Source organism: Patagioenas fasciata, chromosome W, assembly GCF_037038585.1.
Source record: "Patagioenas fasciata isolate bPatFas1 chromosome W, bPatFas1.hap1, whole genome shotgun sequence".
In the NCBI taxonomy this organism is placed as follows: Eukaryota; Metazoa; Chordata; class Aves; order Columbiformes; family Columbidae; genus Patagioenas; species Patagioenas fasciata.
Genome location: NC_092559.1, coordinates 554927 through 581112, shown reverse-complemented (window position 1 = coordinate 581112; position 26186 = coordinate 554927). Strand labels below are relative to the sequence as shown.

Below are 26186 nucleotides of genomic sequence, written 5' to 3'. Positions count from 1 at the left end.
GGTGAAATGCTTCACTAGCTGCTCCGTCTCAGTTCCGTCCATGCTAGTTAAGCCAGAGATGCAAAGCTGTAGGAAACACGACTCAGATACTGATTTTTTTGGGGTCACAAAATGCTTTTCATCTCCCACGTGACTGACCCCACAAGTAACTTTTCCAGCATTTTCTGTTGCAGAATTCTGACAGTTCCTTAATACGAACACCTATTGCTGCTCTAAAGGCTGAGTAAATATTGACTGATGAGTAATCACCCCGCAACCACGGAAACTATTTTCCTCATTTATAGATGGCGGGTTGGGGGGGGAACCAGAAGCGGAACCACTGGCCCAAGGCCACACAGCCCGGTCAGCAGAACGGGAACACCTGCGGCGCCGGCGCTCGGCGGGGCCGCTCCTGCGCCTCCCCCGGCACACACCCGCGCCCTCCTCACCGCAGCCCGGCCGGTCCGCGCGTCAGTGCCCCCGCAGCCCGGTCGGTGCCCCCGGTCGGTGCCCCCGGTCCGTCCCCCGCCGGTCCCCGCGCCCCCCGAGGCCTCACCGGCAGCAGGGCCCTCAGGCCGCCCGCTCGGCACCCGCCGCCGCACGGTCCCCAGACGAAGCCGCTCTCCTCGGAATGAATATTCAATGGTTTAAATATTCATGGCGCTGCTGGGCCGCCCCAGCCCAATGGAAAAAGAGCTCCCCGGGGCCGGCCCCGCCCGAGCGCACGGCGCCCGCAGCGCCCGGCCCGGCCCGGCCCGGCCGCCGCCGCCTTCACACCCGGGCCCGGCCCGCGCATCGAGGGGTTCCAGCTTCCGTGTCTCTCCACAGAAATCCATCGCGTTCCAGACCAAGCAGGTGATATTTTGCGACAGAAAGTCGTTTCGGGGCCGCCCCGGTGTCAGCTCTGACCTGCCCGGTCCCGGTCCCGGTCCCGCCCGCGGCACCTGGGCGCGGGTTCCGCCGCCGCTCCCCGCTCAGGGCCCTCGCATGCCGCCCCGTCCTCGCTCCGCCCGGCCTCCCCGGGAGCCGCCGTCAGACCGGACAAACGGGTTCCCCCAGTTCGCCGGGCCGGCCCCGGAGGCGGGGAGAGGCCGCGGACCTGTCCCGGTGTCCGGCCTCGGCACGGCCGCTTCCCGCAGCCCCGGCCCCCGAGCGGGTCAGCGGCGGGACCCCCTGCGCTGGGGCCGCAGCCCCGTCTGCCTCGCCTGCCTCGCCCGCCTCGCCCGCTTCGCCCGCCTGCTGCTGGACGGGCAGGGAGCTCGGTCGGGAGGTGAAAATGTCGGTAGCGGTGATAAAGAGCCGACAGAAATCACCACCCTGGACAAAGAGACTGTGTGGGGAGGCCGCCCCGGCGCTGCCCCCCCGTGTCCACGCTGCCATGCGGGGTCGCTGGGCCTGTCCCCCGTTCCCAGCGAGGCGTTGCTCGTGGCTGCTCTGGGCCACATCACCTGCAGGTCGGGGAGCAGCGGCTGCCGAGCCGTGTGGGAGCAGGAGGAGGCAGCCCCAGGCCCGCTCCCCGCTGGCGGAGGCGCCGGTTCTGCGTCGCTTTGGGCCTGCGCTGGGGCAGCCGGGCCCAGCGGCATCGCCCCCGCACTGGGCCACAAGGACTGGGCAACAGCTGCTGCTCGTCACCGTGTGCCCGTCACCATGTGCCCGTCACTCCACCGTGTGCCGTCACCCCGCCGTGCGGCACAGTGGTCTGTCTGGCACAGGGACAGCATTCGGCGCGTCCTGGGGTGCTCAGGAGGTCCCTGTTCCCAGCCCAGCTATGCCACGCTGGGGAACGGATGGCAGCACCGAGAAGACACAGCTCTTGGAGGCGTGGGACCTCACGCCTGTGGTGTTAGAAGTGACAGGGTTACTTTATTCCCTCTCCATTACCAGGACTGTACCGTGTTACAGAGAACACTTGCAAGAGTGCAGGATTTTAGCCTTTTGGCCTTTGTAAAAGGTCAGAATGGACCCCCACTTCCCACATTCTTTTGAGGAAGGATTGGAGAGTTGGAGGATGCTTAGTCATGATAGCGTTAGCCCTTGAGACGGACAGTTTTGCGTATTAATTAAGTAACAAAGAAAGTGGTTATGTTTAGGGTTGACAGCAGTACAATTCTGCTACATGCTGTGTCCATTTGCAATCCTCTTCATTGTATTTTTCTTGTTTCAGGCTGCAGCAAAACAATGGAAACACCTTGGGAGCCTACTGAGAACTCGTCAAATGAACGTGACTGGCTCTGACTGTAAGTTTTGATGCAGTGACTTTTCATAAGCCTTAGAATGTGGTCCTGGGTGCTGCTGTACTTGGCTAGCAGTTCTGTGACTTGAAACCTGGAGACTGAGAGGTTTTGCTAGTTTGTTTGTACCCTGGGTTTGTTGGTGGGGTCACCCCGCCTCAGAGGCCTTCACGCTGCTGGTTTGCTGCCGCACACGCACAGACACGCCTGCTCTGCACCGGAGGCGCAGACTGAGGCTGAAGAGCGTCACTGCTGTGGTTTTGCTGGGTAAAATTGCACCAGCGCTGATTCTCTTGTCCAAGTTGTTCAGATTATCTTTGAACTCAAATGTTTGTATTGCACGGAGTAGAGAGTGGTACAGTGGTGGCGCATAAAAGTTGGGGAAGGTGCCAGAAATTGGAAAGAAGTGACATTTGGGTCAGCAATACTGGTTGAAATGCACACCAAGTACGGCTTGGGCGTCTTTGCTGTGTCATCAGTTTGCATGGTTTGGGTTAATTTCTCTTCGAGAACCAGCTGCTTTGCTCCAGCACCTCTTCAAACCCATAGAAGGTCCCGTCAAAGCTGTGGCTGGCGCTTGCAAGAATTCCCAACGTTGTCATCCATTTTAAACCCACCTGCCCCTTGAGCTGCAGCTTTCCGTATTGGCCAAACTTAAGTGCAGTGACAAGCTTCTTCATACATCAGAGTATCTTAGTAATGCAGAACCCTCTTGTCTTTCAACCAGCAAGGAGGAGTCATAGTTCCCAGAAGGCACCTGGTTTGCTCCCGTTCCACAGCCCCGCTCCCAAAGAGGACGTTGTCCTTGTTTAAACGTGGCGAGGTTGAGCTGACTGTGCCCAGGAAACAGTCCCCGTATGGCTGTAGCGGTACCGGCATCTCAGCTGTTGCACTTTGTTCCTCAAGCCGTATTACAAAAATGAGTGAGAAAGACTACAGTAGAATTTCTTCTGTTCTTTAAATGAGAAACATACTTTTTACGTTAACATACGTTCTTAGTTTGGCATAACACTGTCTTATTATTGAACAGGTATACAAGCAGGGGGAAAAAGGAAAGAAAAAGCTTGATATCTTGCAGGTTTTTAATCAATACATCATCAAACCATCATATGTTTGGATCCTTTGCTGCAGACTTAGCTGATAAAAGTGTATTTGATCTTTGTATCTATGGGAGACCCTGGCTGAGATTAGCACTGTTCAGCTATTCATTTATGAGTAGCTCTGCAGAAACAGAGTCTGCCCGTTTGTGGATGCTGGCCTGTAATGAAAGTGATCTTTGTCTTGGACTGACAGACGTGTAAGAGATTGCTTGGTTTATTTTACAGTAGCAACAATGCTCGATTTTCCTGCGCCAGAAAAAGTCCTGTTCAAACAGACCTCTGTTTCCTAGGTCGAAAACGTGATGCTGGATTCCAAAGTTGTGTCTTTCAGCACTGTTCTCTTTTACTACCTGCCTCAAATTCCTCACACAGGAATAAAGACCAAGTTAATTAAAAATCGGTAACATCTTGGCTTAACAAAGCAGCAGAGCTTTACTTTGGCAATTCCATTTCAGTCCAGGAAGTTCATTCCAGTCCAGGGCTCTCTGGCTTCTGTAATACCCCAGTTTCATTAGGTAGCTGCACGCACAGCCAGGTTTGCATGACGTCTCTTCAGGAAGAAGACTATTAGAGATAAAGAAGTCCCTTAGCCGTGATTAATTGCTGTAGCAGTGATTAATGGCCCAGTCCAAATATGGTGTTTTAGAGTTAACACCCCTGCCTAGGGAAGCGCAGCAGCTGTTCTGCAGGCGCGGGCATCATGAAGGAGCTGCCGCTGCCACCGCTCACAGCCCCTGATTTGTTTTGTTTTAAATAAACATAATCACAAACACAGGCACTTAGAGATAAGCAAACGGAAACCAAGCACCATAATGGTTTGGATCTGCTAGGCCAGCTGTTACTTTTCCCATCAACCTCCTACAGATTTCTGTAAAACCCCAAGGTGAATGTAAAGGGCATGACCTGAGTTTGCTTGGTTTCGTTGCATTCCTCATCACCAGAATGATTTAGAACTTCAGTCACTAATTCCTTTTTGAGAAGTGGGGATTATAGCCATAGGAAAAAAAAGATGCAAACACTGAATTTCTTCAAATCCTACTAGTAGTTCATGGCTAAATTTGGGATCACACCCCAAAGTTCCATAGTATTAGTCTAGGCTCTCAAAATGACAAGCTATCGTTAATTGTCATCATCAATACAGTCCTTTTCAGAAAGAGCTGTGTAGAGTCAGTGTGTAGTGTGACAGTAGAAACCCTTGCTTGTCGATGTTGGACCTCTTTTAGAGCAATGAGCAGGTCTTGGTTTCAGTAACTGAGCACAGTCAGAGCAGGGTTCACTCTCGCTGATAACTAGTTGTTCAAAAATATTGCTGGGTGCTTGATTTGTGCCTGTGTGAGCACTGGGAGCTCATGGGAAGGGGCAGTGGCAAGGGGCTGCAGTGTAAACTATGGTACAACAGCTTTGCAAGAGAGCTTAAAGTAACGGTGGGCTCAGCTTACAACTGTAGCCATTGCAGAGAATGAAGTTAATTCCCGATTCCAACTATTAAAAAACTGTTGTTTCCCATGCATTCCCTTTTCTGCCTGTGATCCATCAAGTGTATACACGTGGGTTCTATGGAAGTTCCTGTTTGTGTGAAGTGCTCCTTGCAGGCAAGCCGGCCGGTGCTGTTTCGCCTGAGGAGGGCAGCGTTTTCCCAAAGTCATCTGGTAACATCGGAGCTCAATGGCTCTAACAGATACAGCGGGAACCCTGGACTCCATCTGTTTTCTAAATCTACGATGATCCTGTAGGCTTTTAAAGCAAATAATGATTAATCTCATCTCCAAAAACTATGCAAAAATTTGAGATTTCTTTTCATAAACCACAAAGTCAGTGGGTGATTTTTACACAGCAAAAAAAAAAGGTCTCCTTCAAAACCACTTCTTTCTGTGCACTTTATATACTAACGCTTTTCCTAAAATGAAGGGGGGCTTTGGCAAAACGGAAAAGAGACTCAGCACATCACAACTACACACTCGTGTGTCTGAGCGAAGCATTTTGTCAGGAGCTGGTGAGATCCCCAGAGAACCTCGTGTGTCCCCCGCCCTGTCCCCGAGTGTCCCTGAGCATCCCTGTCTCTGTCCCTGCGCTGTTGCAGCCTGCGGCCGGGAGATGGAGACCCAGACCGCAGGACGCAGCCAGCAGCTGGGGATGTGGCCAGCAGGTGGGGACATGACCAGCAGTGTAGGGACGTGGCCAGCAGCTGGGGACACAGCCCGTGGGGGGACACTGCTGTGTGTCCCTGTCCCTGCAGTTGTCACCAGCACATCTTGCTTCCAGGCCGGTGCCAGGGGCTATAAACCTGCAGGTTCCCCAGGCAGGAGGCCACAGCGTCTTCCCACCAGCTCTGCGCGCTCTGGCCGCTGCCTTTGTGGTGCTGGTAGCGTTTGTGCATCCGTGCGATGAGCTGGATGCGCACGGTGGCCGGGTTGGGAACGCGCTGGATGTGTCCGCCCCGTGGCAAAGGCTCCTCTCCAGCGGGGGGGCTCCTGGCCTGCGTTCCCAGGGCTGCCCGTGGCCGGGAGCCAGGGCGGGGGCACCGCTTCCGCAGCACCTTGGATTTATGCACAATAAAGCGGATATTTCCTGAGCGAGTGGAGTGAGTGAGAGACGATGTGTCAAACTTTGGTCCTCTGGCACCGGATTTGCAATATGATCCTATTGTCATGCTAAGTAGCTGTGGAAAATAAGTGCTGCTTGCCTTGAAGGCTTTTGCAGACTCAATTTTAAGACGTGGAAGAAGCCAGACTTCTCCAGAAATAGGAACGGAACTGCCTGGAGATTCTGCCTCACCACGTACAGGCTCGAGCAGAATACCTGAAATGCCAGTGGGCTTCCTTTGTTGCACACTTTGGAGAACTTTGCCTGTCAAGTTTAAAATCATGCTTTTGAAGCATTAGATGTATCTGCTGTCGCTGCGGATCAGTTCAGGAGGCAGAAGGGAATGGAAATCCTGCAGGTCTGGTTAGATTCCAACTTCAGCTCAGCTGCTCCTGAGCTGCCGGAGTCGGTGGAATGACAAATGATGTCGGTTTCAATGAGAAATTCAGAACAGTGGAATGTGCCTGCACTCCCACAGAACCACTGGAAATGAGAGACTCCTGGATGAGCCCACGGCACTGAAAAGCGAGTGACCTGGTTTCTGTGCCCGTTTTCATCACGTTTCCTTTCCGAGCGGGGATTGCCGGTGCCCCTGCTGGCCGGGCTGTGTGTCGGTGTCCCAGGTGAGAGCGCTGCAGAAGGCAGGAGGCAAAGTCGGGCTCCTCCCTGCGCCAGGGCCATCATGCAGTTTCTAATGCAGTTTCTAATACAGTTTGCATGGGAGGTATTTTCTTTTCTTTTCCCAAATTACTGAAGTTATTTACCGCAGAAAGATTTTTTCTGGTTTTTTTCTCCCTGAGAGTCTGTGTGTCCACAGATCAAAATTCAGTGTTTTCTGTCACTTCTTTGCACTCTGTAGAGCAGCTGTCCCCTGAGATTCCGATGCGTCTTTCCTGAAGGGAGCATTACTCTTGTTTAGCTTACGTGTAATGTATTTCATTGTTCATCCCTGAGCAGCTGGTTTTGTATATTATCAATTTGGGGACCTGCATTGTTGGATGCACAGAACTGTGCACATTTGAGGTAATTTGCAGCTTTCGTACTTTCTGAGAGAAGATAATGTATGTTGGCTTGACTGAAATGGCAACAAAAACCTGCTATTATTTTCTGTAGCTTACAAAGGGAATCTGATGTGTGCTCCTTGCAGCTACTGCTGGAGGCACTTGGGTGATCGGGAATTACTGTACCATTATTCCCGGAGTCCTTTGTGCAGGGATTACTCGGGACCCTCATCCCGGACAGTATTCGCGGGTTATTAGCATACTCCTGGCTTGCTGGCCTGCTGGAACGATGGGACAGTCCAGCCTGCCAGGCAATTCGAGCAATAATAGTATGAAAATTCACTGCAACAATGGAATCCCCCAGCTGAAAGAAAAGTATTAAAGCAATAATATTACTTACAAATGTAAAGTATTGTGTAAACATTAGATAATCCTTAAAGCAATTCCAAGAGATATGTTCTACTCATTTCAGTGACTTGAGTGCTGCTGCACACTCTGGCAGGTGTAGAACACGATTACAAAGTAGAACGTAGCAGAACCCAAGGACAAGCAGTGGTGACCCCCAGTTTTTGATCCAGATGCTCTCAGTGGCTGTTTGTGTCGGAGCTGTTGATCTGGATGCTCTCAGTGGCTGTGTCGGAGCTGTCGGTCCAGATGCTCTCAGTGTCTGGTTGTGTCGGAGCTGTCGGTCCAGATGCTCTCAGTGTCTGGTTGTGTCGGAGCTGTTGGTCCGGATGCTCTCAGTGGCTGTGTCGGAGCTGTTGATCCAGATGCTCTCAGTGGCTGTGTCAGAGCTGTCGGTCCAGATGCTCTCAGTGGCTGTGTCGGAGCTGTTGATCCAGATGCTCTCAGTGGCTGTGTCAGAGCTGTCGGTCCAGATGCTCTCAGTGGCTGTGTCGGAGCTGTCGGTCCAGATGCTCTCAGTGGCTGTGTCGGAGCTGTTGGTCCGGATGCTCTCAGTGGCTGTGTCAGAGCTGTCGGTCCAGATGCTCTCAGTGGCTGTGTCGGAGCTGTCGGTCCAGATGCTCTCAGTGGCTGTGTCGGAGCTGTCGGTCCGGATGCTCTCAGTGGCTGTGTCGGAGCTGTCGGTCCAGATGCTCTCAGTGGCTGTGTCGGAGCTGTCGGTCCAGATGCTCTCAGTGGCTGTGTCGGAGCTGTTGGTCCAGATGCTCTCAGTGGCTGTGTCGGAGCTGTTGGTCCGGATGCTCTCAGTGGCTGTGTCAGAGCTGTTGGTCCAGATGCTCTCAGTGGCTGTGTCGGAGCTGTCGGTCCGGATGCTCTCAGTGGCTGTGTCAGAGCTGTCGGTCCAGATGCTCTCAGTGGCTGTGTCGGAGCTGTCGGTCCAGATGCTCTCAGTGGCTGTGTCGGAGCTGTCGGTCCGGATGCTCTCAGTGGCTGTGTCGGAGCTGTCGATCCAGATGCTCTCAGTGGCTGTGTCGGAGCTGTCGGTCCGGATGCTCTCAGTGGCTGTGTCGGAGCTGTCGGTCCGGATGCTCTCAGTGGCTGTGTCGGAGCTGTCGATCCGGATGCTCTCAGTGGCTGTGTCAGAGCTGTCGGTCCAGATGCTCTCAGTGGCTGTGTCGGAGCTGTTGGTCCGGATGCTCTCAGTGGCTGTGTCAGAGCTGTTGGTCCGGATGCTCTCAGTGGCTGTGTCGGAGCTGTTGGTCCGGATGCTCTCAGTGGCTGTGTCGGAGCTGTCGGTCCAGATGCTCTCAGTGGCTGTGTCGGAGCTGTCGGTCCAGATGCTCTCAGTGGCTGTGTCGGAGCTGTCGGTCCGGATGCTCTCAGTGGCTGTGTCGGAGCTGTCGATCCAGATGCTCTCAGTGGCTGTGTCGGAGCTGTCGGTCCGGATGCTCTCAGTGGCTGTGTCGGAGCTGTCGATCCGGATGCTCTCAGTGGCTGTGTCGGAGCTGTTGGTCCGGATGCTCTCAGTGGCTGTGTCAGAGCTGTCGGTCCAGATGCTCTCAGTGGCTGTGTCGGAGCTGTTGGTCCGGATGCTCTCAGTGGCTGTGTCAGAGCTGTTGGTCCGGATGCTCTCAGTGGCTGTGTCGGAGCTGTTGGTCCGGATGCTCTCAGTGGCTGGTTGTGTTGGGCTGGTGCCCTGTAGCCGCTCTCCTGCCCGCGGCCTGGCCTGCCCGGACAGGCTGCCCCGCTGCTAACACACCAAAGCCATATTAGGCTATGTGGAGATGTTTTTTTTCTGTTTCAAAACGATTTTGTGAGGAGGACACCCAGCGCTGCGGCACTGGGCCCAGGTGGCGCTGCCGCGGGGCAGCGTTGGGCTCCGCCGCTGGCACTGGGATCCGCAGGATTTATCGTCACCAGGCAGCCTCTCCACTTTACCAGAGACGTGCCATGTGAAAGTGAGTCAGTTTGTTTTGAAGGGAAGTGAATGCTTTTAGCAGCCTCTGAGGAGCCGTTCTATGTAACATGTTTGTGAGCGGGCTTGTGTCAGCAGCCGTGGTTATATATATTTCAGAGGCATTACAATAAAGTGGCCGCGTGTAGTCTTTCTAACAATGTTGTCACGGCACCCTCCTCCTCGTGTCCCGTGGCTGCAGCTGTTCTGCAGGCTGCCAGCCGCTCTGGGTGCGTGGCCAGCAGGTGTGCGGGGCAGGCGGTCGGGCAGCGGATCCCAGGCCGTGCTCTTTCAGTAGCCCAGCACATGCTCTCAGACCAGCAAGGATTTCGGGTAGTAAGGGCACGTTTGCATCCAGTTAATGTAGTCAGAAAATCTGTTCAGGAATCACTGATGTGATTGACTGCACTTCAGGCACGGTGAAATGAATCCTTTTGGTCTTTCTCCTCTTGTGTGCACCACAGCTCTGCAGGAAGGAGCGTTATGGAGTTAAAATGCGGCTCCCTACGGACGTGCTCAAAGCCTGGAGCCAAGCGGGGGATGTTCCGTGACAGCAGTGGCAGGCAGAGCTGCGCTGGGTTCCCTGGGCTGAGGGAAGGGAAGGCTGAGCTGGCCACCAGCTGCACTGGTGATGGTCGGGACCTTGGGGTGCTCTACTCACCATCCTAACTCTTGCCCCGTCCTTTTAGAACTGGAAGGGCCTGGCCTATAACATCTGGGCTCCTCAACATGTATCCCACTTTACTTTTTTTTTTTTTTTAATAGGCATTTGGAGTAAATCCAAGACTCAAAATCAAAATGCAGAGAAACATGAGCTAGAAATTTGTTCACTCATACTACTGTAAGCACCATTACTTCTTAAAGTGGCTGACTGGTGATGATAAAGGTTGATGAGGTTCATTTGATCGAACTCCCAAAGTGAGCAAAGTAGAAATGCCTGCATGCTGGATTGCTGGTAAACGTGATTCGTGCTTTATGTGTGCTGTTCTAGAGAAATGGCAGCAATTTTAATGTAGACACCTCTGCATTACATTTTTGCAGCTTCTCCTGAAAAGCTGCTATTTGGACCAAAAAATATTCAATAATCAATTTCTATTATATATGTGCACTCCCATAAACATGCATTCTCTTTTCCTCTTTGTTGATTAGCTTCAATACAGTGTCTTGGAAATAGACGCTTTTATGCCGGGTTTTACAGGAGGAAGCATGCAATGATTAGATTGGGTGAGCTGGCATCTCTGACTTGGCTGGCTTCAAAGGCAGATTTATTCTCCTTATTTCGGCTATTAGTGCTGCTCAGCTGAGCCCGACTGGCCCTGGTGCGCAGCCGGCAGCTGGGCCGCTTGCTGGGGATGGATGGACTTTTGAACACATTTTAGTTTTTAAAGCCCTAGATTTTTTTGAAGATAATAAACCTGCCCCCCAGTTTATATGACTGATCAGCTTTATGTGACAGGAAATCACAGGCGTACACTAACACTGTGGCTGGTTAAAGACCAGGCAGAAGTGTGTGTTGGCTGTGTAAAGATGTATGACTGTCTACAGAGCTACGCATGCTGGAGTTTGTGACAACACAGAGGACTCATTACCTTAACTAATGTCTTTTTTCTCTTTATACTAATCGTTCTCCCACTCGTCAAGAAAATTAACTGCCAAGACTTGCACAAATCCCACATTGTAAGACTTATTCTAGAATAACTGAACAGGTCTTTGGAGATCACTCCTGCCCTTGCTGGATCTGTTTGGGATGGCGTTCCGCGCCGTGTTCAGCTGCATCCCCAGCCACACGCCGCTTTCGGGCTGGCTCCTGCGCACCGTGGGCCAGCCCAGTTTTGGACTGGCTCCTGCGCACCGTGGGCCAGCCCAGTTTTGGGCTGGCTCCTGCGCACCGTGGGCCAGGACGGGGTTCCCTTCCCGGCAGCGGGAATTCCCAGCGGCGCTGCCCCCCGTCAGGCCCCTGAGCCTCCGCACAGCACTGCAGAGAAACAGCATCACCATTTCACATTTATCTCACCATCCTCTGTTCTGTCAGTGGCATGGAAACGGCACCATCTCGTACTTAGAGTCACCGCAGGTCTTGTCTTGGTGGGGACACTCAGCAGAGCCTGACTTCAGCAGAGGTGTCCTGTCCCCAGCTTCCTCTGCCAGATGTGACCGCCCGTCCCTCTGAGTGCCAGCAGAAAAGACTCTGTCCCCAGCTTCCTCTGCCAGATGTGACCGTCCATCCCTCTGAGTGCCAGCAGAAAAGACTGCTCAGAACTAGAAATCAGACAAGCAAAAAATGTTTCTCTGGTACAGAAGTGCAAACACACTGAACCTTAGGTACCTTGAGACGTCGTGTTTCTGACAGAGTTGTAGGTGTTCGTTGCTGATGAAGATTTGCCTAGGGATCTTCCAGTGTCAGAGAAGGAGTTTGCTCTTCCGAGGGCTGTTGAGTCGAGATCTGTGATCCCAGAAGAGCGTGTCCTGTATTGGCATTACCTGATCCTGGCAAGAGGAGGTCTCACTGCGTTCTGCTGGCTCTTCTTCCCTGCACACCAGATGGAGATGAACGCAGGGACACCAGGAGAACAGTCCGCACGTGGTGTCCAGCCAGTCGGGACTGAGTTTCAGCCGGAAAGATCAACATCGAGTCACGATCTCCTTTTCGAACAGAGCTGACATGCCGTCTCTTCTGCAGCACACGGTTCGGCTTTGAAAGCACCAGAGGAGTTTTCCTTCTCCTGGGTTTGTGGTTCTAGTGCATTAACATTTGTACCACAGGGAGTGCTAAAATACTTGAGGATAGGAACTGAATAGCTAAGGATACAGCGCTGCTAACACCTTGCCTTGTTTCAAAAGAAGTAAGCAACAAAAGCTGGGCTAAGCTTCTTCATCATTCTCCACAGCTTAGAATGGCATAATTGAGCTTCCCTCAAATATCACTAAACTTAAATAGGCGATAATTCCATGTACTTATCAAGCCCTTGTTCGTCGGTGGTTCCCCAGTTAGTGTTCCAGCGCCCTGCTCAGGTGTTTGGATGTGCAGAGCATCGTATCTTCACGTCCCCTCTCCCCTCCCGCGCCCGTCGTCCCCCGTGCACACCCCAGCGTGCTGTGCGTGGCCGTTTCCCGGGGGCTGCGGGGAGGTAAAGCTGCGCTCTGGAAAGCAGACCTTGTGTTTCTGCACAAATACACGTCTGCAAATCCTAAAGAATCTGGGGGAGTCATGCTTTACTATACCTCGCTATCCTGGACTTATCGAATCTGTGGAGGAGAAAGGGCCGTTCAAATCCAGTGTGAAAATGTTTACATACCGTCCCGCAAGGGTGGTTCGGAGCTCAGAAACATCTCCCCCAGTTTCCCCTGGGAACATTGCGTCCCAGGCTAGCAGCACAGATACCTGGAGCCACATGAATAAGTGGAAATGACCGGAGATATTTTGTCTGTCAGAAGATACCTTTTAGTTTATTTTGGTTTAGTTTGTTCTGTTTTGGTTTGTTTTGTTTCGTTTCTGAACAAGTAGGAAACGCTCGTAGAGGCACTGCAGTTTGCGTGGTGTGTTTGGAAGCAGAGTTGGGTGGTGCAGCCCTTGGACAAAACACTTGGCTGCTGTGCCAAGAACTGACGGGGCAGACACCCTGACTTGTCCCAAAGCCGGTCCCAGGTGTTTACGGAGATCGGTCTGTGCAGCAGCTTCCCGGCAGGTGTGATGGGGATGGCTGGCGTAGCCGGGCGGGCTCTGCTGCTCCGCCGCCGCCCTTTCCTGGCAGCCACATCAAAGGCGTTGGGCCTCACAGTTCTTGTGCTGGCTCAGGCACAGGTGTGTCCCTTGTCCCCTGTGCTCCCAGCCCCTTCCCAGTGTGTCCCTTGTCCCCTGCGCTCCCAGCCCCTTCCCAGCGTGTCCCTTGTCCCCTGCGCTCCCGGCCCCTTCCCAGCGTGTCCCTTGTCTCCTGTGCTCCCAGCCCCTTCCCAGCGTGTCCCTTGTCCCCTGCGCTCCCGGCCCCTTCCCAGCGTGTCCTTTGTCTCCTGTGCTCCCAGCCCCTTCCCAGTGTGTCCCTTGTCTCCTGTGCTCCCAGCCCCTTTCCAGCCCATGCTGCTGCTGTCCTCTGGGTCCAGCTGTGGCGGCTCCCCAGGGGTTCCCGTCTCCACTTCTCACCCCGCACATACGGTATTTCTTTAAAGAGCTTATTACTTTGGTAGGCTTGACTATCATCTCAGGTAGAATAAAGAATGTGCTCCAGTAACACTGGGGGAATACTTCCCAGAAGATGCTGGCAAGAGCTTGCAGCGTTTCTGCTCTTGGCGTTGCGGGGTGGCCGAAGCGTTTCTCCGCACACGCGGCCCGCCGTCAGCAGGGACACGCTCTGCAGGGAACGCGGCCCCGGCAGGCTCAGCTGAGAGGCGAGCAGTCTGATCGATACGGCCGATGCTGCTGCAACAGATGCTGCCGCTCCTGCTGCCAGCACAAAGCTGTGACGGTGCGCGTCGTCACAGCAAGGACCGAGTGGGGGACACGGGAGCCTTGCAGCTCAGGAAAACTCATCCCAGCTTCAAAAGGCGTTCAGCCAGAGAAATGCTTAGCTAGTCATGAATCCTCCGTGGCTCTGCAGCTCTGAGGGAGGATCTTGGGAAAACATAAATATGGAATGAATTCCTGAATTACTTTAATTGCTGTGGAGACAATGTTCTGAAACAAGAGGTGAAATACCCACTGCATCACCTAATAAAGGAAGTACAATTTCTCTCTAGCAAAATCTGTATTTATCTAAAGCTTCCCTGGTTTTCTCAGCAGCTTAGGAATGCTGGACTAGTCCCACACTCTATTTAATACAGGATTGCATTTGGAAATGCTCTGGTTTGCAGAGCAGCGGTGCTCTCTGAGTCCAGGGTTAGTTACAGGCAAATAGCTCGTATCAACATGAAACGTAAAAAGGGAAATTACAGATAGGAGTATTCAGTGGTTTAGGAAGAAAAGTGAATTGAATAGTGTCCATGAGGCCAAGAAGTTTAGGAGATGCTGTAAAGAAGTGTAAACTTACAGGAATAAGTAGTAAGTGTAGCTAAGGTTTTAAGTCGAGACAACATCACAGGTTTCACATAATGTGGTTTTGGCCATTTTCTGTTTGCCAGGTTAAGTGTCTCACCTCCCTGTGTAGCTGATGAAGCAAGGAATGTCCATGGGTGTAAGGGAGAGGTTGGGTGGGCTGAACTGATTCCTCTTCAGAGCCAGAATTCGCTCTTTTGTTGTGAAGAGCTTGTTTCCCGGGCGCTGAGATCCCAGCCTGGCCTTGGCCACCCCGTGCCCCGGCTGGGCCTGCACGCGTGGCCTTCGCTTCGTTATAAAAGAAAGATCATTTCTATTCTTCCGTTTTTGCAGGCATGCTCAGGAGAAAGACGTCCTTGCTCCAGGGGGCAAGATACCAAACTACAGAGGAGGCACAAACAAGCCCGGAGGAAAATAACCGTGGAGTCTGGAGAGTGCATTTCAGTGAAGCCTTAGACCTGTGGGACGGTGGCGGGATGCTGGGAATCTGAACCTGGAGCAGAAGTATGAGCAGTTCCTGCTTTTTCAGGGTGAGACTTTTCAAAATAATTTCAGTTTCTACACTTTGCACAATATTGAATCCCACTGTTTTCCTTTATTGTACTTTGCGCACATTTTGAACCTGAGCATCCACTCAAACTCGTGCGCCCGCACGAGCTGTGTGAGTCACTCTTTGAACTTCACTTGACCCGCAAGGATGAATATTGATCTTGCGTAACGTATCTCTGGCAAGGAGTGCTATTTGCAGAAGTTTTTGCAGGAATTAGAAGAGCCTGGGATGCCCTTTGTAGGCTCGTTTCATACCGTGGCGTTTGACTCACGACTCTGTAATCTGCTATCCTCTTCGTGGCTTTATGTACCTCTCACCCGCCTACATCTCAGATTGATTTTCCTCCTACTCACCCTTTTGCTCACTATGCTCCTCCCTGTTCTCCTCTCATCGCTTCATCTCGTTTTCCTCTGCTCTGCTTTGTTTGTTCCCTCTTCTCTCTTCTCCGGCGCTGGCCAAGGGTCCATGTGGACTTTACAGCTGAGGGCGAGGAGCCTTTCTGGGCTCTGGACAGATGGACACTGAGCGCTTCCATGAGTATTTTGGTGTATGTGTTTACTGATCCTGCACCAGAACTCTATTGTAATGTTAATCTTAAGTAGCAAGACTTGTAGATGGCTTTTGTCAGCCTCACAGATCGGTATAGGGGATGGTGGTGGTTACAGCTGTCACCAGACATCCCTGTGATGCTGCTAAAGGGCTTGTTTCTCATGGGCACAAGGTGCTTGGGGCTGAGAAAACCCACTGTGCGGGTGTTCAGAGATGGTGGCTCTTGAAAAGGGGCTGGGGAGGAATTGGGGGAGCCATCTCCAGTTGTGGCTCCTAAAGTACAGTTGCTCTCTTGGAACAAGGATTTGGTGCAATTGCCTTCTGCTTATGGTACATGAAAAAATCTGTTTAGAGTATACCCCATGTGTGTATCTCACGTTTCTTCTTTATTGAGAAACCAGCCTACAAACCTTGGAATTCAACTACAGAGCAAAAGTGTCACGCTGGGGTCAGAACACAATCCCTGGGAAAGACGAAGCTGGAGTAGAACAGTTCTCAGGCAGATACATCTAAATAAGCAATGGATCAAAACTGATCGTACCTCATAGTCAAAACTTGGAATAGGTGAATCAAATCACAAATCATTTGGGTTTTTAAAATGTGTTCCATAATTAAATTCCAAATGTACTCTAATATTCAAAAGAGTGTGTAATTTTGCAGCAACATACATCCTATTAGTTTAAATACGGAATCAAATGTCTTTGGGGAAGGTCTGTATAAAGAATACTAAAAAAGAAGGTATTTTAAATTAATTATTAGAGAGTTCTGAACCTGTGTTTGAAGAGACGCTGCTCACAAACCACCTGCGGTCTCTGGGAAGGCCAGGGTTTGGGTGCAGGTTTGTGATGAGAGCAGCGCTGGCGGCGCGGGGGGTCCAGCCGTGTCTGAGCTGCGGTGTCCGAGCGCAGCGTGCGCAGCCCCCGGCGCTCCTCTGCCGCTCACCCTCCAGCGCCTGGGGGACACGGGCGGGAGCGGCCCCGGGACGCCCCAAACGCACCCCAGCGAGGGTCTGGGTTAGACAGGCGGCGTGGGAAAACGGACGGGAAATACTTCAATCTGTTTCACACATCACCGATTTCACGGCATGCATCCCCGTTCCCTCGGCCTGCAAATGAACTGGTTATAGAGACAACTCAACTAACATACAGAGGACTGATTCATTTTCATACTGCAATCACATTAATGACAATTTTATCCAAATACTTACAGGTTTCTTTTACAAGCTAGAATATTATTGCTGCAATATTCATTGCTACAGCATTCCCATGTTTTAAGGTTCTTTGAGAAGTTCATTTAATAAATGACGCTATTACAATTTTCTTTGGTTGAACGCACAGAAATTCTTAAAAGCAATATGAGACTAAATGGATGCAAACAGCTCATTAAGCACTAATATCTAAATGCCTCTGCTTGAGCTGATGGGATTTGTGCCAAATCCTGCCAGTGACTCCAAGGGCTGGGGCCTGATCTCCGGTCCCTTTGAGAGCGACGCTGTATTTTCTGTGCTCTCAGACCAGCTCTGTGCAGCCGGACAGAGAGGAGCTCAAGCGCTCCTTACAAAGCTTTGCTTTGCTGTAGCTGGGAGACGACTAAACCCTTTGGCTGCACAAACCCTACCGTAGGAATAATTGTGCTTCTCTTAATGTAGCATGCTTTATTCAAGAACGTGTATTTTCTGTTTGGGGCCATTCCCTGGGGGAAACCACAACGGGTCACTTGTCTCCGGATGGTCATAGCGCTGTGCGGGTGAGGAGGAAGGTGCTGGAGCAGAGCGGAGCTGCCCAAGCGGGGTCTGTCGGGCCTGCCGCTGCTTTGGAAGCGAGTGAGGGACGGCCGTGGCTTCCAGAGCTCCCCCGGGCTGCTCCCCGCAGCGGGGAGAAACAGCTCTGAGGCCTTCCTTTAGTAAAAGTAATCCTTGTACTGTTTGCTCGGACCCCAGTGAGATCGGTTCCCGTTTACACCCATGTGTAACCTCAGCCAGGTCCTCACGCCTTCTCAGACCCCTGAGCTCTGCACAGGAGCAGCTGAACATAGGATCCCAGCACTGCCCCGAGAGCTGTGCTGGTCTGAGACGGCCGGGACAGAAGACAGAGGAAAGGCTGGTTTCTCCGGGACGCAGAAAACCAAACAGTCGAAACCAGAACGGTTTGCATTTCCACCTCACTTTTCACCTGAAGACCTCCCTGTGTCCTGGAAATGCTGCAGAGCCTCTGTTAGTATTGTCTGAATGTCCATACCCCAGATGAAGGCAGAGATATGGTAAAAGGCCATTGCTGCCATCCAGGGCGGAGATCAAACCTCTTTCTTTGTGGCAGGAAAGAAGATGGTGGGGCTGAAATTTCTTGACATTCCCCCTTGAAGTAGTTTGCATGTTATTAGTTGTATGTTTGTCCCATTTTACAGGGTCTGAAAGGTCATGTCTTGGGGATCAGTGCTGCTCCCCTGCATCTTCAGGCATGATCACGTGGGGCTGAGCCTGCTGTGAGAACACAGGATTGTGGAAGAGATCCGCTTGGACTGACCTGCCTTGAGTTCGATCATGTGGGGCTGAGCCTACTGTGAGAACACAGGATTGTGGAAGAGATCCGCTTGGACTGACCTGCCTTGAGTTCGATCATGTGGGGCTGAGCCTGCCGTGAGAACACAGGATTGTGGAAGAGATCCGCTTGGACTGACCTGCCTTGAGTTCGATCATGTGGGGCTGAGCCTGCCGTGAGAACACAGGATTGTGGAAGAGATCCGCTTGGACTGACCTGCCTTGAGTTCGATCATGTGGGGCTGAGCCTGCCGTGAGAACACAGGATTGTGGAAGAGATCCGCTTGGACTGACCTGCCTTGAGTTCGATCATGTGGGGCTGAGCCTGCCGTGAGAACACAGGATTGTGGAAGAGATCCGCTTGGACTGACCTGCCTTGAGTTCGATCATGTGGGGCTGAGCCTGCCGTGAGAACACAGGATTGTGGAAGAGATCCGCTTGGACTGACCTGCCTTGAGTTCGATCATGTGGGGCTGAGCCTGCCGTGAGAACACAGGATTGTGGAAGAGATCCGCTTGGACTGACCTGCCTTGAGTTCGATCATGTGGGGCTGAGCCTGCCGTGAGAACACAGGATTGTGGAAGAGATCCGCTTGGACTGACCTGCCTTGAGTTCGATCATGTGGGGCTGAGCCTGCCGTGAGAACACAGGATTGTGGAAGAGATCCGCTTGGACTGACCTGCCTTGAGTTCGATCATGTGGGGCTGAGCCTGCCGTGAGAACACAGGATTGTGGAAGAGATCCGCTTGGACTGACCTGCCTTGAGTTCGATCATGTGGGGCTGAGCCTGCCGTGAGAACACAGGATTGTGGAAGAGATCCGCTTGGACTGACCTGCCTTGAGTTCGATCATGTGGGGCTGAGCCTGCCGTGAGAACACAGGATTGTGGAAGAGATCCGCTTGGACTGACCTGCCTTGAGTTCGATCATGTGGGGCTGAGCCTGCCGTGAGAACACAGGATTGTGGAAGAGATCCGCTTGGACTGACCTGCCTTGAGTTCGATCATGTGGGGCTGAGCCTGCCGTGAGAACACAGGATTGTGGAAGAGATCCGCTTGGACTGACCTGCCTTGAGTTCGATCATGTGGGGCTGAGCCTGCTGTGAGAACACAGGATTGTGGAAGAGATCCGCTTGGACTGACCTGCCTTGAGTTCGATCATGTGGGGCTGAGCCTGCCGTGAGAACACAGGATTGTGGAAGAGATCCGCTTGGACTGACCTGCCTTGAGTTCGATCATGTGGGGCTGAGCCTGCCGTGAGAACACAGGATTGTGGAAGAGATCCGCTTGGACTGACCTGCCTTGAGTTCGATCATGTGGGGCTGAGCCTGCCGTGAGAACACAGGATTGTGGAAGAGATCCGCTTGGACTGACCTGCCTTGAGTTCTGCCAGAAGCAAATTCCTGAGCTCTTCTGGATTTGAGGTAAGCAAACACATTCTCCTTTACAAAGATAGCATCAAATAGGTAGGGATAGTCCTAATAGTCATTATTTGTATAAAGTGACATGCACTAGGAGGAGGGTTGGATGATCTAATTTGTCTTTCCTAGCTTCAGCTTTAATGATTTTCCCCATCAATCCCTACATTTCTCACGGAAGAAGTAGCAATATATTCTACATTTCTTAGTAGACTGCCTGTGCTAACAAAGTAGGAGACGGCACTTCTCATGGGTTAATGCAATGGTCTTAAAGTGAAGAGTGTGTGTGCGTGCAAAATTTCAGCTTGGTCAGAAGCAATCACAAACGGTTCATCAAGATGGAAGTGGCTGTAGTATTTCAATTACTGGATCTAAACCAGGTACAACATAAGAAGAGAGATCAGATAAGGGTACACAAAACTTGTAGAAAGTCCTATCAGGTAAATCAAGATATACACGACTCCCCGATTATTTACATTGACCTAACGTGGACTTTTCACAGCAATAGTGGAGCTCAGGATAACTGGGATAACTTGGATAGGCCTCTCCAGAGCTACTGTGCGGCCACTTGGTGCTGAGAACGGGAGAAGCCATTCAGCACCCACAGACACAGCGGAGAAACCATTGTCACGTGTGACACAAACACTGATGTTACGAAACGCGACCTACAGGGAGATCTCCACCCCGACCCAGCGACATGCATGCCTGGCTTGGAATGCAAATGCACGGGTGGGGTGGTTGTGCTGATTGCCGAACGCTGCAGGAGCAGAGGAGAGGGCACTGAGATAAGCTGTGCTCCCGCCCGGTTTGCACACAGCAATGTCCCCCTCGGAAGGGGCTGCAGGGAGCGATTCAGGCGGCGCTTGCTGAGACACCATGAACAGGGAAGCTCTGTCTGCCGCCCGATGGTACAACACTATGCAAATCCAAAAATAAGCAAATTAGCCTATCTTGACTTCTTCTCATAAATGAAATAACCCACAATGCAGCCTTTTACCATTGTCTAAGTTCAAATAACACAGGTTTCCTCATTGATAGTCCTGCAGAGAATGAGCAGTTTAGGTGATGATCTGGAAACTGGTGTGAGACCTGAACTCCCACGTCCCTTTTGGCACGGGCTGACCCCCTTGGCCTTCCTTCCTCCTCCCCATGTGCAGAGCCCACCGGTGGCTGCTTTGGCTCTCGGAGCACTGCGCTTGTGTTGTTTCTCACCAGTGACAGGCAGCTTTCCCCGCACGTAGCTGGTATGTACTGTTCCGAGCGCTGCAGCACAGCTCCAGCATGGCAGGGGAAGGAAACCACTTCTCAGCTCTTCTGCACCAGCACAAGTACTGCTCAGGGGCACTGAGGTAAACTGGAACTGCTGAAATCTGCTGTCTCTGTTAATCAGACGCGAGACGCCTGAAACTGAGAGCTGGAGGTGGATGAACACTGGAAACATTGGCTGGGGATTTTCACTGTGTCATGCCAGCCAAAAATCTCATTGCTGTGTCCTGGGCTTGGAATCCTCCCCTCGGCAAACATATTTCAAGCTTATACAGAGTGTACCACCATGGCCATGTGTCAGAGCGGCATCGTGCCAGTCCTCAAGGTGCTTCGCCAGCTTCGGCACAACATATGTGCTAAGAAAAGACATTAGCAGGGCAGCCTTCCTGGTGCTGCAAGTACCAGATCTGCAGCCAAGTCCCTTCTGTGGAAAGCTGCGGGGCTGTTGACACAGGATTGTGGTTGTCAGTGCTCCTGTTCCCAAACAGCCGGCCTGTAATGGGCTGGGACGGACAAAAGAGCTTGTGCTATAGCAGAACAGAAAGAAAAAGAGGACGGGATTAAAAAGGCAGGTGGCCTAAAAATCTATTAATAACACACGGGACAATAGAACGTGGTTGCACAAAATCATAGCCTTGAGGCGCTGCCTATTAAGGTATGACAATGGCAAATAATGACTTTTGGGCAAGATTTATCGCAGCAGCTGAATAACTCTCCCAATATACAAGTGAAGCATTTGCCATAAAATGCAGGAGTCCAGCAGAGTTTTAAAACAAATCCTGGCTTGAGCATGGTGTATTTTCAGTCCTTAACCGTGTGCCTACCTCAGGACTTTATCACCTGTGTTCTCAATCAGGCTGTGGATCCACTGTAGCTAAAAACGTAGAAACGAGCCGCCTGTTTTAGAGGAGAAAAGCCTTTCATGTTGAAATTCAAAGCAGGAGAGAACTGAGATTCAGGCTGACTGCTAGAAGGGCAATAGCATCCAACAGCATCTTTTGATCTGTTCTCAGTCATAATGCGTTCAGCATGGTAATTTAGTACACAACTGATGAGACTGGCCGTATCTTAGACTTAGCCTAGAAATGATACATGGTACGTTGCAGAGAAATAAAAATGCTCCAGGATCTAAAGCACAAATCCTTCCATCAGCAGCGTATGGCCAGACTGGAGAAGAGGACCAGAACAGCTCGGCACTGGGGACCCTGCCCGGCTGTGACATTACAGCCCGGTGACCAGAACAGCTCGGCACTGGGGACCCTGCCCGGCTGTGACATTACAGCCCTGTGACCAGAACAGCTCGGCACTGGGGACCCTGCCCGGCTGTGACATTACAGCCCTGTGACCAGAACAGCTCAGCACTGGGGACCCTGCCCGGCTGTGACATTACAGCCCTGTGACCAGAACAGCTCGGCACTGGGGACCCTGCCCGGCTGTGACATTACAGCCCTGTGACCAGAACAGCTCAGCACTGGGGACGCTGCCCGGCTGTGACATTACAGCCCGGTGACCAGAACAGCTCGGCACTGGGGATCCTGCCCGGCTGTGACATTACAGCCCGGTGACCAGAACAGCTCGGCACTGGGGATCCTGCCCGGCTGTGACATTACAGCCCTGTGACCAGAACAGCTCGGCACTGGGGATCCTGCCCGGCTGTGACATTACAGCCCTGTGACCAGAACAGCTCGGCACTGGGGATCCTGCCCGGCTGTGACATTACAGCCCTGTGACCAGAACAGCTCGGCACTGGGGACCCTGCCCGGCTGTGACATTACAGCCCGGTGACCAGAACAGCTCGGCACTGGGCGGCTCTGGCCGCGGTTCGTCACCGTCACACGGTTACTAAGCCCGCCAAGCATCCAGCTGATTTCCTAAATCTGCTTAGGTTGTGGCGCTATTAATCTGTTCAAGCCAATTCTGTAAACCCCGAACCATCTGTATTTGTGAAGATCATGGTTTATTTAGATTTCCTTTGTGTCTGCTGTCAGCGGATGATTGAAAGCGTAGGGATTTACAGTGCAAAGTCTACACGTTGGCACGTTGCAGTGACCTTCCAAGTAGCGTCTCCCAGTATTTGAGTAACAGCTGGCACAGCTAAGTCCAGCAGGAAAACAAAGAACAGCTACAAAGAATGGGAATAGCTAAGCTTTTGCCATGTGGAATGGCGCAAGTAGTGGAAACAGCAAAGCTTCTGCAGCTTTTCAGCCTATTCACCCGGCTTTTGTTTTATTTGTAATTACCACAGTTTTCTCGTTAAATACACAGCAATGTTTAGTCAACATTTTTGTATCGAGTATGCATGGTATTTCCAGGATGTGACAAAGCAGTCACTAAAGGTCTGTCACCAACAAGCTCTTGAGGCCCCAGCGAGGACTCCAGGAGGAGCGTTCAGCACTCACACTGGGTCGCTGCTGCCGAGAACGGCTCCAGGGCCGGCTCTCACCGCACTGCAGCCTCCTGACATTTGGAAATGTAAGGAATTGTTTCCCGTATGACACTGCTGGGGATGCCAAGGATTTGCTGAGGTGCTGACATAGATTTTCTAAGTATTCTGGCAGCACGAGACAACTGGCAGAGCTCGGAACATCTTTTTAGTTCTTTCTGTGTTGTTCATTATAGTGAACCTGATTGGATTACTAATGGGAGATGTATTGTTTTAACTTCCTTTAACATGCAATTGGCACAGAATAGTTTGTGAACTATTTCCAAGTTAATGTAAAAACCCCATAGGAGTGAATCTAAGGGCCCCGACGCAGCAGAGACAGAGAGCAAGTGCTTCACCTGGAGCACGTGCTGAAGTGACTGCTGTTCAGCAAAGCGCGTCAGTGCAGAGCTGAGCGCTGGCCGGGCCGTTTGGCAGCCGCCGCGCTCCCGGGAGGGTTTTCTGCTGTGTGACGCAGTGCACAGTGACAAGAAGCAGTGTCCGGTGGGCGCTGACAGCGCTGGAGGGGTTTGCCCTCCGCTGCTGCTCTTCCCTGCATGAAGGGCTGTTCGGGTGCTACGTGGGTTCCCGTTTCGCTTGTTAAGAAGTTAAAATACTCAATGCTCCCTTCTCAAGTTTCACGACGTTGCAGGGAAATGTGTTCTTAGACTATTGCATTTTTTAGAGTGATGAAATGGGGCGGGTGAGTCAAGGCTGCTGTGCGGGACAGTGCGGGACGTGCTGCCCCCGTCGCCCTGGGCTGTCTCACAGCAATAGAGGCGCTTTCACGGGCACACCTATTGGACTTTTTCAGATGTCTGCTGCAGGATGACGAGATGAATTGCGTTTCAAAAGCTCCTGCTTCTCTCTGTTGGGGATAAAAGGATCCCAGAGAAACTAGGTCGGATGAATTCCATCCCCGTGTCCATAAAAATGGAACCGGACAAGCAACCTGCAATAAAATGCAGAGCTGAAGGGATTGAAGAGCACAGTCTGCTAAAGGAAAACAAGTATATTTTAATTGTAAGTGGAAGTAATTCACTTCAAGCACAATGGAGCTATAAGCTCGTTCACACTGGGGAAGTTCATAGCTCATAGATCTTGATATCATCAATTAATTGTGGGAAAAATAGGAAAATTACCTAGGAAGGGATAAGACCAATATTAGCACAACAGTTAGAGTACAGTATTATATTTCAATCTGAGCTAAAAATCAAACAAACAAATACATATCTGATATAAATTAACGTTGATGGTGCAATGCAGAAAAAGAAAAGTATATCACAAAAGTTATGTTCGGAGTATACAGGAAAAAGTAATTGAGAGAGATGGAGCAAGTGTGTTCCTTGGTAAAGGAGCATTTCTGATCTCTGTCCTCGTCATCTTTCACACAGGTTCTGAGGAGGAGGTTTAGAAGACCTGCTGGGATGTGGAAGAGGTCCAGCACACCCTGGGATAGAGTGAGCTCCGTGAGCAGGCTTTTAAGAACACGTTGAGCGCAAAGTGGGAAGTTTTCCTGTGTACCAGCATATTTTATGGATCTGTACAGTCAGCCCAGGGTCCGTGGCTGCTGGAGGACCCTGCCGAGGAGGCAGTTGAGAGGTGAAGAACAGGATCAGGCACTTCTCTGAGCAGGAGCAGCAGCTGCTGTGGTGCTGCTGATGATGCTGCTGCCCCAGCCCAGCGCATCGTTTGGTACCGGAGCTCCTCCCGCCACCCCTTCTGACAGAATCACCATCCACAGGCTCCAGGCATCACCGTCGTGCGGCTGTTTGGTACCAGAGCTCCTCCCGCCACCCCTTCTGACAGAATCACCATCCACAGGCTCCAGGCATCACCGTCGTGCGGCTGTTTGGTACCGGAGCTCCCACCACCCCTTCTGATGGAATCACCATCCACAGGCTCCGGGCATCAACGTCGTGCGGCTGTTTGGTACCGGAGCTCCTCCCATCACCCCTTTCGCTGGAGACCTCCCGGGCAGGGCTGCATCCTCGGCACTCCCCGCTGCAGCGTCTCACACAGTTGTATGAGAATCACCATCCATAATATATATTGGATCTATTTTTTCTCGAAAATTTTAAATAATTAATGGGGCTTCATTATATAAAGAGACTAGTTATAAATCACTGGAGCTGCACCTGGAGATTTTTCATGTCAGCATTCTCAAATGAATTACATCTCTCCAGGGCCATCTATTGTTCTAAATACAGTTCAGAAGAGGAATTATGCGTGTAGTATTCATGGCCAAATAAACAAGTAATCTCCATCACAGATTTGATCCCAAAGCTTCACAATCCGGGGAGGTTGATGTGTTAGTGGCAGAGAGTGCTGATTTTCTGCTCCGTCATGAGAGATCCTCTCATTCAGCTTACGCACGTACGTGTTCCCCTGTGTATCACCAGATTTACAGCGTTTGGATTACAGTCACCTATTCCCTTTTCGTTCTCCACTTCAGAAATATAACTGTTCTGGTATCCACGCCAGGTTCCCAGCATTTCCCGTTGCAGCTGATGCTCTCAGCTGCCAGTCCCTGCAGATACCGGCATGCACAGAACTGAGCGGGTTACAAAACTGGCTGCAGAAAACAGTTGTAAGGACTCCTGAAATCATACCGTTGCAGTATCCCAGGTTCAGCTGAATTTCCCAAGACAGTCCTGCGGATGATTTGGACTCAGTTAACCTGTCTGTGGTCAGATCCCCAGGGAGAGGCAGGACTTGTACTGATGCCAAACAGGCACCAAAGGCCATGGAAGAAACGGCCTTTTGAGAAAAGGGACTTGTGCTTCTGGAGCTGTAGCACAGAGTCTAAGGCAGACGGAGGGGCCTGAAGAGAAGGACCCTTGTGGAGAGAATAATGGGAGAATCCCGACTTTGGGGATACCCAGGGGCCGAGAGCTGCTGGAGCAGCTGCTGTCAGAGCACCGAGGTGGGTGATGAACAGCATGGGCAAAACCGCTACACCTAGATTGGGGACTGATCTGAGCTCGGGAGAGAGACTATGAACACTGGATTGTTCCTGACATGAGAACCACTGACTGAGCCTGGGGCCCAGGGGGCTCCTTCGGACCTCGGCGTTGCGGGGACGCCTCGACAGAGCCTCCAGGGACGGGCACACCAAGCAGCTCCCGAGGACGGTGCTGGGGAAGACCCTTCTGAGACGTGCCAGTT

At 51.8% G+C, this 26186-nt stretch overlaps 1 protein-coding gene and 1 long non-coding RNA gene across 3 annotated transcripts in view; one reads left to right on the top strand and one right to left on the bottom strand.

The window, feature by feature from the left end:
• Positions 1 to 700, bottom strand: part of LOC136114601 (phospholipid-transporting ATPase IC-like) — a 28395-nt gene extending 27695 nt beyond the window's left edge. The window contains exon 1 of one of the 2 annotated variants that reach the window (XM_065859988.2): positions 536 to 700. The gene's annotated coding sequence lies outside the window, so the exon portion shown is untranslated. Of the gene's footprint in view, positions 1 to 428; positions 469 to 535 lie in introns of those variants that run through there. The other variant, XM_071801667.1, reaches the window with a different exon arrangement.
• A 28-nt stretch (positions 701 to 728) lies between these two features.
• Positions 729 to 26186, top strand: LOC139826354 (uncharacterized). The gene is made up of 5 exons (XR_011736302.1): positions 729 to 834; positions 2144 to 2216; positions 14613 to 14809; positions 17782 to 19336; positions 24413 to 26186. It is a non-coding gene; the product is annotated as an uncharacterized lncRNA (long non-coding RNA).